General features: G+C 50.4%; 1 pseudogene; it reads right to left on the bottom strand.

The window, feature by feature from the left end:
• The window catches only part of LOC142312946 (uncharacterized), a 198,170-nt pseudogene that overhangs the window by 22,352 nt on the left and 163,074 nt on the right, over positions 1–12,744 (bottom strand).

Below are 12,744 nucleotides of genomic sequence, written 5' to 3' on the forward strand. Positions count from 1 at the left end.
GTCCGTTTAATGTTAGTAAAAGTGTAATATGATTGTTTTGCAACGTTCAAGTGTCCTTACAAGTATGCATATGTTGAAAAGTTTTAAATGTTATTTATCTTTTACAGTTAAAAAAAAAAAAAAGAAAAATAAAACCGGTGATGGACGGGCAGCCCGCGGACGGTCTGCATTTAACCAAGGGGGAATGTGGCGCCCTGGACTAGCCAGGTCGTCACAGGTACTTCAACATACACCCCCACCCTGAGACAGGCACATCAGCCAGACACCAAATCCTTGTTGCCTCCCTCCAGGGGCTGATGTCCACACCAGGTGGGGTGGAGCCAGGCGGTTGGCCCCCACCCACTCAGGAGTTCACAGTCCTGGATGCGGGAAGAAGGCAGTTGAGTACAGGAGTGTGGAGAGTTCAGTTAGAGAAGTGAAGGAGTGAAGGAGCAAACTGACCGTGTCCGGGTGTGTGGCCCGGACACTAAGAGCAAGGTTGGCAGACGGTGGTGGCCGTCTGCAGGAGAGGCAGATCAACGCAGAACCGTAGGACCGGGGACGGGCGGTGGCCCGCCGGTACCGAACCAGGGAGCGAAGTGAAGCCAGCACACACAGGCAGGGCCTACGGACCCCGACCAGGCATGGAGCCACCATTAGAGGTCAAATCCGTCAGTGACCGGAACCCCAGGGGTTTCCTAACAGTCAAGACCCGATTGAAGGCAACCGTCCAACCAGTGGAAGGAAATACAGCTACCGCCACAGCTAGAGTTCCAAGGGCCAGAGCCTGCGGGCAAAAGGGCTCCTCCGGCACATATACACGCTGGGGAGTGGGTTACCGGTGGGAATCCATCGGGACCGAACATACACACAGGTGCAGGGAAAGGCAGCCACCACCAACCGTCCGGGAGAAGCCACAGCAACCGGCTGCGGGACCCGTCCATCCAGCCGTTTGTTTTACCAGAGACCTTGCATATCTTTGTGGCTGAGTGAGTACAACCGTGCCATCCGGCACCGCGCTGCGCAGTCCTAGCGACCCTGCACCTTCCCGACCCTGCCTCCCCGTCACCTCCCCTGGCCCCGGGACCACCAACCCCTACCCACGGAGGGGGAGAACAACATCCCAGCTGCTCCCTGCCATCGCTCCCGGGATCCCCGTTACCAGCAGCGGTGGTGCCCAATCTTACTACAACCCGTGGGTGGCGTCACGGACCAAATCCCCAAACCAAACCGCCCTACCCCCTTTCACTTATGGGCGAAGAGCGCCGCTCGAGTCCCCGGATCCGGCCCACCGCTCGAGCCACCGAGCAGCCATCGCAGCAGCGCCGGACCCGAGCGTTAGCGAGCGCAGCGGCGGCGCCCTCCCCGCCCGCGACAGATCCATAATACAAAAACAAAGTAAAACGTCAACAACACACTTTTTCTTTTAAAGAATCCTGCAAATTTTTTGATGGTGGGTTATAATGTCACGCTGGGTGTGGGGAAAGACACCCAGCAAGTGGACTCCAGGGATTAAGGGAGGCTGTAACACAAAGAGGGGGGGGGGACCAAGGGCTCCTGCACTGACCCTGACACTGGGGGGCCATGCGCTTCACCTCAAACCATAGGTACCTATAGTGGTTAGGAGGTGAGGCCCGCCAATGTGCCCCTGTATCCTAGCCAAAATATAGGACTAAATCCGACCACCCACCAATCCACGGGGGTGGGAGAAACAAACACAAAAATAACAAAAAAAAAGGGGGAAAAGGAAAAACAACAACTTATTTTGAGAGGGAATCTTCATGATATACAGCTACAGTAGTCTGAAGCAACATGCACTCCTGAGCAAGCAACGTCTCCAAGTGAAGAGTATAACCCGCACTGGAGGAGTGAGAGGCCCCACATTTTAAAGGCCGTTAATTACCAGCTGCAGGAAAGGCTCCTCCAACCTGGCAAGCAAACAGAAAAAAAACCCTAAATCCAGCCCTTAAAGGGACAGCGTCCATTAATGTCTGGACGATTATTTATTCCAAATAAAGGATTTTTTTTGGTTTTCTGTTTATTTACTTTCACTTACAAAGTAGTAAGGGGGGGCTCTTAGATGCCTGCAATTACTAATCTAGGACTTAGTGGCAGCTGTGGCATGTTATTAACTCCTTATAACCCTGATTGCCACCGCACCACGGAAATCGTGAAGTGCCGGGATTGTCACATTTTTTTTTTAATTACTTATTTAATAAAAAAAAAAAAAAAAAAAAAAAGACGAATACAGTTCCTCTTATTTTGCTACACAGCCAAGATATGCACAGGGCTGGAGGCTGCAGCCTATAGCCATATGCTTTATCTGTGCTGGGTATCTCAATATCGGGGGACCGTATGACAATTTTTGTATTTATTTATATTTACTGTACGCTATAGACCCACAGACCGAGTCTGTGATTGGTCAGACACGCTGTCACACAGGCTGGGAGTGAATCTGACTGCAACCAATCACAAGAGCCAGTAGGCGGGGAAAGCAGTGAATATTCAATAATGGTTAATTATTGACCCCGGAAGTGAATGCGTGACCTGGAAGCAGTCTACCGCCATGATGGATCCTCAGTAAGTACAGCACACGCGCTCCTATTCCCCTATTTCTTCTACCAACATTTTTAATCTCCAAATTCTGGTCTCCATAGACTTATATGGGTACTGGATTCCACACTGGAACCGGGTTTTAAAAAGTGCATCACCTGGATTAGTGGGTCTTGGTTATCTGCAATTCCACCCATCACTAGTTGTGACTGTCACAACCCCTCATGGTGAGCATCTTTCAGTGTCTTTTCCTTATCCTCTCAGCTGGAAAATACCCCCATTTGTCCTCTTGTCTTCCAATCTTTTTTTTTAGATAGGGACCATAAAACCACATTCAGAAGCACATTTTATATTGTATATTATAAACACAAAGTTTGGCCACAATGACTGAACCTGGTCTTGTCAGGGACCCTATGAGCACATTCATGAGCAAGGAAGGGAGAGAAGGTTGATTCATCCTTCATGATGCAAGGATTCTAGGAAGGCAACAGCATCATCACTTTCCGCCTTCTTTTAGAGGCCCCTTCAAAATATTTTTTCTTCAAGAGATTTTCTAACCTGTCAGCACATTCTACATTCGCTGTTATTTGTAAATTACAGATTTCGGCAGGTAAGGGTCAGTATATTCTAATTCTAGTCTGTAAGTGCTATAGAAGAAGGGCTTTAAGTGCCCAAAGTGATATGAACAGTTCCAGGTGGAAGAGAATGTTGTGGTCTATGGCCGGACTACACCACCGATAAAGCAGCCACAGCCAGTGACTGAGAAGAATCTGTGACTTCTCTGCATTTAGTGGTCACTACTCACCTGGGTAGTCTTTACACCGCTCATCACCCCTCACATATGTCTCTGTAGTATTAATATGGGTCAGATCTTCACCCTAAAACAAATATTGTAAAAGTCACAGACACATGGAGAAGTCCCATGTATGATCAGCTCTAATCCTGCCATCTCCACCGCTCTCATTACACAAGTATAAAACATATAATACTGATAAAACAAGACTGAGCACAAGACCTTCACAGCCGTCTACACATCATAGGGAGTTTTCATGACACCTTCTCTCCATCTACCTGATGATCCTGAGGAACATCGGGAACTTCTTGTTTACAGTCCTGTGGGAGAAGAGGACGGGGACATCTCTCTGGTGTTGTCCTCTTACTGGATAGAACTGGAGGAGACACATACAGGGAATAAATTAATTCCTTACATACAGATAATTATAGGCCGTGTGTATTTAGTCCTGTCTATTACCTGGTGATGTGAGGGGCTGGGGATCCTCCATCATGACATCCTTGTACAGATCTTTGTGTCCTTCTAAATACTCCCACTCCTCCATGGAGAAATAGACGGTGACGTCCTGACACCTTATAGGAACCTGACACATACAATGATACCGTCATCCCCCGATCCCTTCATAGCGTTACTGTATAATGTCCCAGCATTCCCAGCAGTGTCACCTCTCCAGTCAGCAGCTCAATCATCTTGTAGGTGAGGTCTAGGATCTTCTGGTCATTGATGTCCTCATGTATCGGGGGGTGAGGTGGAGACACCGTGATTTGGCTCAGGGGTCTTCCCCATCCCTCAGACACAGGGTCCTGACAGCGCTCACTAGAGGTCTTCTTCACTACTGTGTAATCCTGGTTATGGAGAGACACAGTAATAAATCTCACTACAGACATTTCCAGAGTCCTCACCTCTCCAGTTCTGTCCATCTGTTATTCCCATAGATAAGAATGATGTAATGTGACGTCATCAGAATCTCTCACCTCTCCAGTAAGCCGGAAGAGGATCTCTAGGGTGAGGTGTAATATCCTCTCCACCATCTTGTCCTTATCCATCCTTGAAGATCTCCACTGCTTTGGCTACTGAATGGCTGTATGGATGACTTATTCATGGGGACTGACCAGACACCTAAGCAGTGGTGGCACAGAAGCAGTGGAAGATCATTAAAGGGACCCTGTCACTAGTTTTTAGTATCTCAACAAATGCCACAACCTTTTTCTGCTTTATTTTAGGCATTTCACAAATGATCATATTGTCCCCTGACTCCCCCTGTACACCCCAAAGATACCATTTGGTTTAGTCCTGCACTGTATTTAAATGAGGCTGGTCCGCTCCGATGGGGGCGTACTCCTTGTGGCGTCTGTTCCTCCTCTCTGATAAAAGCCATCCTCTGGTTCTGATTGATGTGAATGACGCGTCCTGCCTTATCCCCATAGCTGAAAAAAGTCTCGCACCTGCACAGTAGTATTGCCGGCCGCTCAGGCCCTCTTTGCTCTGCCCTATTGTGGCCATGCACATTGATTTAAAATTGTAATTATTTATATGGAATGATTCAATTTCACACCTTTATCCAGGGGTGGGCAATTATTTTTCCCAAGGGGCCACGTGAGAAACTGTCACTGCTGTCATGGGCCAAACCAACCAGCTGAACTTAAACATGAGGTCCTAAACGAAAGGTGAATTTCATTAATGTGATAACCCAATCTCCTTTATAATATACTTTAATTAAAATTCCCTAACGTTCTCTCTCTATTCTGATTTCCCGCCTTTCATTTTTTTTTATTAACCTCCAATAACGTTTTGTTTGACATTCACCAGTGCATGCTGGGATACTCAAATGGGACGTCACAGCCACAGCCTCTGCCCCTCCCTGAAATGAAGCGTCAGAAGTGATGCCCATTTCCAGGGCTGGGCTCTTCCCTGCTCTTCTTAGCATGTGTCCGTTGTGAGTTCTGACTAGGGCTGAGGGGATCCGAACTGTTAAAGTACGGATCCGCGTGGTTCCAACGCTATCTGTGTGCCGGACCCGGGCACGGGATTCCGGGTGCACGGTCCGGATTTGGCAATTAAGTAAAAATAAACAAAACATTAAGTGTGAGTTTCATACTTACCGAGACTTGGTGTCATGGCGGCACAGTGCTTCCGGGTCGCATATTCACTTCCTGTACTATCCATCGCATACACACAGCTTTCCGTGTTTTCCCAGCCCACCGGCTGTCCTCTCGTCTGTGATTGGTTACAGGCAGACGCGCCCCCAGCCTGTGACAGTGTCTGCTGCAGTCATCGCTCATCGCGGCTCAATAACAGGCTGCACTCAGATCCGGCAGTCGATGGCTGCTGGCTCTGAGATGTAGCAGAGCTGGATGTGTCGTCGAGGGACCTCGTGTGGATTACGCCAGACCCGGAGGGCTGTGTTGAGAGTTAATAAACTGGTGAAGGAGGGTGCGTTTTGTACTTTATTCCAAATAAAGGATTTTTCTTTGTGCGTTTATTTACTGTTATTTACAGGTTTGTGATGCAGGTATCTGATAGATGCCTGAGCTATCACTAACTGCTATTAACCCCTGCTATTACCCTGATTGGCACTGCATCAGGCCAATGGGAAGGGCCGGTAATGCACCAGGATTGTCACATCTAACAGATGCGGCAATACCGGGCGGCTGCAGGCTGAGAATAAAATTGGGGGGACCACACGTCGTTTTTTTTTTAATTATTTATTGCATTTAATTATTTATTTAGTGCATGTAGACAGAAACACATGCACTCTCCTGTCAGAAGTGTGCGGCTGTGCGGGTGATGCGCTGTCCGACCTGCGGACACTTGCACTGCTTTCCCCGCCCACCGGCCGTCCTCTCATCTGTGATTGGCTGCAGACAGATGCACCCAGCCTGTCACAGTGTCTGCTGCAGTATCGTGGCTCAGTAATAGGCTATTGTCAGGGCAGGGAGGACTGGTAGGCCCAGGAGGTGGATCCACTGGACCATGCACCCCACCGGAGGGCAGGGTACACGGCAGCCGGAGCACTGGCGAGGCAGGGACAGGTATAACCAGGTCACCAGGGTCACGGAGTACTTTAAGACGGTACAGAATGCTGGTACAGGTAACAGGACACGGTACAAGGGGACCTGAGGATCTAGCTCAAAAGACAAGGCTTCAAGACACGTTGATCAGGCCCCGCCCACATGGAAAGGCAAGTCTTATATACCCAGCACAGCCCCATGTCATTTCCTGCTTTAGGTGTGCTGGGCCTATAAGACCAGGAGAGTGGGCGCGGCCTGGTCCTATACAGAGGCACTAGTCAGAGTCAGACTCCTGAGACCAGGAACAGAACACAGGAGAGCACGAGTGGGAGCGGCAGGCGTGACCGGCGGACACGTGAACTGGATCAGTGGGCAAGGAACGGTGGTGCGATGCAGGTACGACTGGATCAGTGTGTACGGAGCGGTGGTGCGATGCAGGAACCGGGTCAGTGGGTAAGGAGGGCTGCCGGGACACCGGGAGCGTGACAGTACCCCCCCCTTGAAGCCCCCCTCCCCGCGGCCGGGACATGTAGGCGGGCCGAAGAGCGGCAGCAACGTACTTCCGGGACAACCAGGACCGGGCCTCAGGACCGCAATTCACCCAATCGACCAGGAAGGACTGCTTACCCCAGACCGTTTTCATGGCCACTATGTCCCGTATCGGAGAACCTAAGTCAGCGGCAACGGAGGCAACGGAAAGGGGAGGACAGTCAGAAGCAGGACTGGAGTCTTGGACGACCGGATCGGGAGTCTCGGACTGGGTACAGGACATTGTCTCATCCTCAGTAGCCGGTGACATCGAAGTCTCAATAGCCAGGGACGGTGGAGCGACACTAGACTGCGTCGTTTCTTCTTCAGGGCCCGGTGGTACCAAGGACTCAGGCAACAAGAGTTGTGGTACGACGCTGGACTGCGTCGTCACTTCTTCCTCCTGTTGTGACATGACAGGCCCAGGTGACAGGGACCGAGGAACAGGCTGTAGCCAGGTATCCTGGCACAACGGACTCCAACGAGTGATTGAGCCAGAGCGCCAACTGATGTCAGGGTCATGGAGTTGTAGCCAGGGCAGACCCAGCAGGAGCGCGGGAGTCATTCTCGGGATGACGTACAAAGCAATAGTCTCAGTGTGCAGGGCACCAACACAGAGTCTCACGGGTTCGGTGGTGTACCGTACGGGTTCGTATACCGGTTTTCCGCCCACGGAGGCGAACCAAAGGGGTTTAGCAAGCGGGATGACCGGTATTCGATAACGGTCCACTGTAGCTTGTAGAATGAAATTACCCGCTGCTCCCGAATCAATGTGAGCCTCTGCCGTGAACCGGGTCTTCTCAGTCGTTACCTGGACAGTTTGTGTAACCGGGACTGAGGGGATTCCGGTACCAAGGGTGGCGGTTCCCACCATCCCTTGGACTTGGGGTCTTCCTGGCCTCTCAGGGCAAGAGCGGAGCAGATGTGAACCACTTCCACAATAGAAACACAGGCCCCGGGCGAGCCGCTCTGCACGGCGTTGCTCGGCTTGGCTCAACCGGTCTATTTGCATAGGTTCGGGAGTTGAATCACAGGAAGGCAATGGCGGGGGAACGGTAGACCTCTGCAGGACAAAGGCGTGACGGACTGGTCGCTTCTCCCGGGATACCTCCTTGGTCCATTCCTGAAAACGGCGATCAATCCGGGTGGCTAGGGATATCAAAGCGTCCAACGTACGGGGAACATCACGACCGGCTAATTCGTCCTTGATGCGACCAGAGAGCCCCTCCCAGAAGGCGGCAGTCAATGCCTCATTGTTCCAGCCTAGCTCGGAGGCAAGCGTGCAGAACTGGATGGCGTAGTGGCCAACCGTCAGGGTCCCTTGGCGTAGCCGGAGGAGCGAAGAGGTAACCACGGTAGTACGTCCTGGTTCATCGAAGGTACTTCTAAAAGCCTGAAGGAATTCCCGGATGTCGGTGGTCACCGGATCCTCGTTCTCCCACAACGGATTTATCCAGGCCAGAGCTTCGCCTTCTAGGTGTGACATTAGAAATGCCACTTTTGCTTGGTCCAAAACAAACAGGTGCGGGAGCAGCTGGAAATGCAGAGAGCACTGGTTCAAGAAGCCTCTGCAGGTCTTGGGATCTCCCACATAGTGAGGTGGTGCAGCGAGGCGGAGATGCGAGGCCGAGGAGACAACGGGTTCGGACGTAGTCGCTGTACGCTGTGTAGATTAGGTCGAGGCGGCAGTCTGTAACGTATACAAGCGGCTGTCCACAGACGTCAGGTAATTCAATATACGGGTTAAGGTTTCTCTCTGTCGCACCAGTTCCTGGCGTAGTTCAGCCAGCTCAGACGTTTGTGCTCCAGCGGGATCCATGGCCTGATCAATCTGTCAGGGCAGGGAGGACTGGTAGGCCCAGGAGGTGGATCCACTGGACCATGCACCCCACCGGAAGGCAGGGTACACGGCAGCCGGAGCACTGGCGAGGCAGGGACAGGTATAACCAGGTCACCAGGGTCACAGAGTACTTTAAGACGGTACAGAATGCTGGTACAGGTAACAGAACACGGCACAAGGGGACCTGAGGATCTAGCTCAAAAGACAAGGCTTCAAGACACGTTGATCAGGCCCCGCCCACATGGCGGGGCAAGTCTTATATACCCAGCACAGCCCCATGTCATTTCCTGCTTTAGGTGTGCTGGGCCTATAAGACCAGGAGAGTGGGCGCGGCCTGGTCCTATACAGAGGCACTAGTCAGAGTCAGACTCCTGAGACCAGGAACAGAACACAGGAGAGCACGAGCGGGAGCGGCAGGCGTGACCGGCGGACACGTGAACTGGATCAGTGGGCAGGGAGCGGTGGTGTGATGCAGGTACGACTGGATCAGTGTGTACGGAGCGGTGGTGCGATGCAGGAACCGGGTCAGTGGGTAAGGAGGGCTGCCGGGACACCGGGAGAGTGACCGCTTTACTCAGAGCTGGCAGTCTTCTCTATGGTTGCTAGCTGTGACATGTAGCAGAGTTGGATGTGTCGTCGAGGGACCTCGTGTGGATTATGCGGATCTGCAGAGTGTTGCAGGTTAATAAAATGGTGAAGGAGGGCGTGTTTTGTACTTTATTCCAAATAAAGGATTTTTCTCTGTGTGTGTGCTTATTTACATTCATTTACAGGTTTGTGTGATGCAGGTATCTGATAGACGCCTGTGCCATCACTAACCTAGGGTTTAGTAGCAGCTGTGTGCTACTATTAACCCCTTATTACCCCGATTGGCACCACATCACACCAACGGGAAGGGCCGGTAATACACCAGGATTGTCACATCTAATAGATGCGGCAATACCGGGCGGCTGCGGGCTGAGAATACCAGCTCCCAGCCGGCATTATCATGGCTGGGGATGAAAATTAGGGGGACCGCACTTTTTTTTTTTTTTTTTAATTATTTATCTTAATTTAAAAAAAAAGCCAGAGTCACACTTGCGAGGGATACACTGCTTTCCCCGCCCACCGGCCGTCCTGCCGCCTGTGAGTGGTTGTAGTTTTTTTCTGAATGTGAACACAGCTCCGCCCCTTTCGGCCATGTTTTTTCCATCTCCTATATAAGAAAGTCCTTAGTTACCCCTCTCCACCCACAGCAGTTTTTAATTGCAATGAGATGACACACAGTTAGGGTCACAGAGCTAGGGACCCCAATATAGAGATATACCTTGACGAGGTCTTGGGGCTCAGTTACATTGATCAATGCGATTGCTAAATATCTCCTTTTTCCTAATATTCATGGCAGGTATGCATTTCATTATTCACATGTTCAAATTAGCAAGTAGCATTTTTCATTGTATATTCCAATATTTTTCCATATGCTTGAGGCATTATACCATTATCTAAGTTTGATGTGCAGCCTTATCCTCCTATATATTGTGAGTGGTTGCAGTCAGCTGACACGCTGCCACTCAGGGTGGGGGTGCATCTAACTGCAACCAATGACATGCGCCGGTGGGCAAAGCAATGAATATTGAATTGTCGGCTCTGGAAGAGAAAAGCGTGACCCAGAAGCAGTGTGCCGCCATGACACCGCCTGGATGGGTATGCCGTGCACGCTCCTACCCCCCTAAGCCCTCCACAAACATTTTCAATCTCCAGATTACGATCCCCACTGACTTATATGGGCACCGGATTACGCAGCGGATCGGACTCTTTGTAAAATCTGGCTGTAATCCGACGGTCCCGGTTTTTGGCGGATCCGCTCAGCCCTAGTTCTGACGTATGCTCAGTATGACCTCCCTGCACTATATCCCTTTGAATGCACAGTGGCAGTGCGCTCCCTCGCCTGCTCCAAAGAGAAGTGATGAGCCAGCAAGAGAGCACAGTGTCAGTATAAATTGTAAGGAGACAACACGGCAAGCAGGGACTAGCCCAGCCCCTGAAACAGATGTCACTGATGACGCTTCATTTCATAGTGGAGAAAGCAGCTGAGGCAGTGACCGCATTCTCTGCCCCTGATGACGTCCTGTGTGATCATTTCTACCACCATGATCCGAGATGTAATATTGGAATTTGGGAACATTATACTGTGTGGGGGCAGGAAGGGGTTGAGGACCGAGGGTGGAAAGGGGCCGAAGACTGAGGGCGGAAAGGGGATGAGGACTGAGGCAGACAGGGGCCGAGGACTGAGTGCAGAAAGGGGCCGAGGACTGAGTGCAGAAAGGGGCCGAGGACTGAGTGCAGAAAGGGGCCGAGGACCGAGGGCAGAAAGGGGCCGAGGACCGAGGGCAGACAGGGGCCAAAGACCGATGGCAGAAAGGGGTCGAGGATGGAGGGCAGAAAGGGGCCGAGGGCCGAGTGCAGAAAGGGGCTGAGGACCGAGGGCAGAAAGGGGCCGAGGACCGAGGGCAGAAAGGGGCCGAGGACCAAGGGCAGAAAGGGGCCGAGGACCGAGAGGGGCCGAAGACCGAGGGCAGAAAGGGGCCGAGGACTGAGGGCAGACGGGTTTCCTCACTTCCTGCCCCTCATAGTTGGGGCGTCTGTATCTATCAGAGGAAAAGGAACAAAAACCTCACGATTCATAGAAATCAGCGAGAGAAAAACACCAAGAAAGTCTCAGAACTGAAGGGGTTAATGCCGCCTGCCCCAGTAATGGGGAATCCCCACATACCTCCTCCTGCAGAGCCGCACACTAGATATATGGCTGCTCTGTGCTTACAGGACCTGTGATGATGTCACATGGAGGGGAGGAGTCAGGGGTCACATGATCAGCTCCTCAGTGTATGCAGGACTCTGCTGTGCTGGGTGTCATGGTGCTGGATGAGGGGAAGTAGTACAATTGGTGAATTGTCTATTAAAGAAAGTTCTACCCATCACCTCAGTAACAAATTAGATACCTCATTTGACATATTTCCAGAAGGTACATCTACCGCACTTAAATGTGCCAACACTCCTATTGTCTAGCCAGGTTGAATCATGAGGGGATCGGTACTTACTGTTGACAAGTTGATCACGAATAGTCCTACTCCCCTCCTGAAGGTGATCGACGGATTCAGGGGCAAGACCTCACTGATGTCCGGATCCGACTCGAGGATACTCCAATATTTGAGTATCCTCCACATTTCCTCTGATTGATTGTCAAATTTACCAATAACTCTCATCACTTGGGAGGTATCTTTAGGTCTAGGTCTCAATGTCATACTTCTGGCTACTGAAATGGCATTCTTATAAGCTGCACTGACCTATCTCAAGTCAGTATCAGAGGAGAAATTTATCCTAATTGTAAGATACTGACTCCTCGGAATACTCCTCTTAAGACTGTGGGTGGTGACTCCTCCAATGTAGAAAACTATTAGTCGATCTTGGCTTACGGAAAGTTTTAGTTTGCAGACTCCCTTGTGCATCCCTGGAGATGGTAATATCCAGGAACTCAATGCTATTTCTCCTAAATTCCGAGGTGAACCCAAGGCCCAACCTATTGTCATTCAGTTCTCCAATAAACAGGAACAAAACATCATCAATGTAACGTCCCCAGAATGTAATATATGTTCAATACATTTAAAATTTTAGGAGTTATATTTTGGTGTAAATTATTTTCTGTACTTCTAAATTTACTTCTGAGTTTTTCTAACTGACATTATTTATGGCAGGATTTTTATCAGGGCCTGTTAACTGGGAGCAGTTGGCAATGGATTCTAGGGATGTCTTTTCTGAATGCGGAGATAACAGTGGTACCACCAGGACTTCAAACATTAGGATAGTTTTTCAGGAACTTATATGCTGCTACAAGGTCAGCTTGAAGTCCACGTGGGATTTACAGTCTCTAGAGAATTACATAACAGAATTGTCCCGAAGTGACCCATGATTAATTTGGTTCCATCTAAATGCAAAAGGCTCCCTGAGCTTTTGACTGCTTGGGAAAAAGGAGCTAACTGAGAGCTCTATTAAACTTATGAGCA

The sequence above is a fragment of the Anomaloglossus baeobatrachus genome, chromosome 5 (genome assembly GCF_048569485.1).
Source record: "Anomaloglossus baeobatrachus isolate aAnoBae1 chromosome 5, aAnoBae1.hap1, whole genome shotgun sequence".
In the NCBI taxonomy this organism is placed as follows: domain Eukaryota; kingdom Metazoa; phylum Chordata; class Amphibia; order Anura; family Aromobatidae; genus Anomaloglossus; species Anomaloglossus baeobatrachus.